The sequence below is a fragment of the Penaeus monodon genome, chromosome 28 (assembly GCF_015228065.2).
Source record: "Penaeus monodon isolate SGIC_2016 chromosome 28, NSTDA_Pmon_1, whole genome shotgun sequence".
In the NCBI taxonomy this organism is placed as follows: domain Eukaryota; kingdom Metazoa; phylum Arthropoda; class Malacostraca; order Decapoda; family Penaeidae; genus Penaeus; species Penaeus monodon.
The window spans coordinates 26126401-26126946 of NC_051413.1; positions in this window are offsets into that span (position 1 = coordinate 26126401).

Here is a 546-nt window from a genome sequence, read left to right on the forward strand (position 1 = left end):
TTCACAAACAGTTCAAAATGAAATAAGATTTATAAAGAATATTGTTTTAGCAAAGCTGCATTTTTTCTCTTCACTCGAGCTCTGAGCACACACGACAGTTATCGCTCACAAGCCCTTGCTTCGCGTAAACAAAACTCGTAATCAATAGACAAAGTTATAAAATATTAATCAAAACTTTACTGTACTATTTACTCGAATCCTGGTTCATGAATGACACGAATTCCTGTTGTTTTACATTCCTGACAAGTTTACAGGACACACATACAGGAATAAGACAAAATCTAACATGAACTAACGTGGCGAAATGTGTGTAAAATATAGTAAGGACGATACACATGGTTTGAAAAAACTATTTTCCATGGATTTTGTTGAAACGGTATATTTTGATTTTTTCTCCATTCGTTGCTGTGGCCTGTGTATTTCATTCGCAGATTACCAGAAGAACATAAACTGATTGAGATAATGGTGTTAATAACACGCACTGAAAATGTTTTTCTTTGAGGCGATACAGGTTCGATATATCACTGCGTGTTAGGGATGTCGATG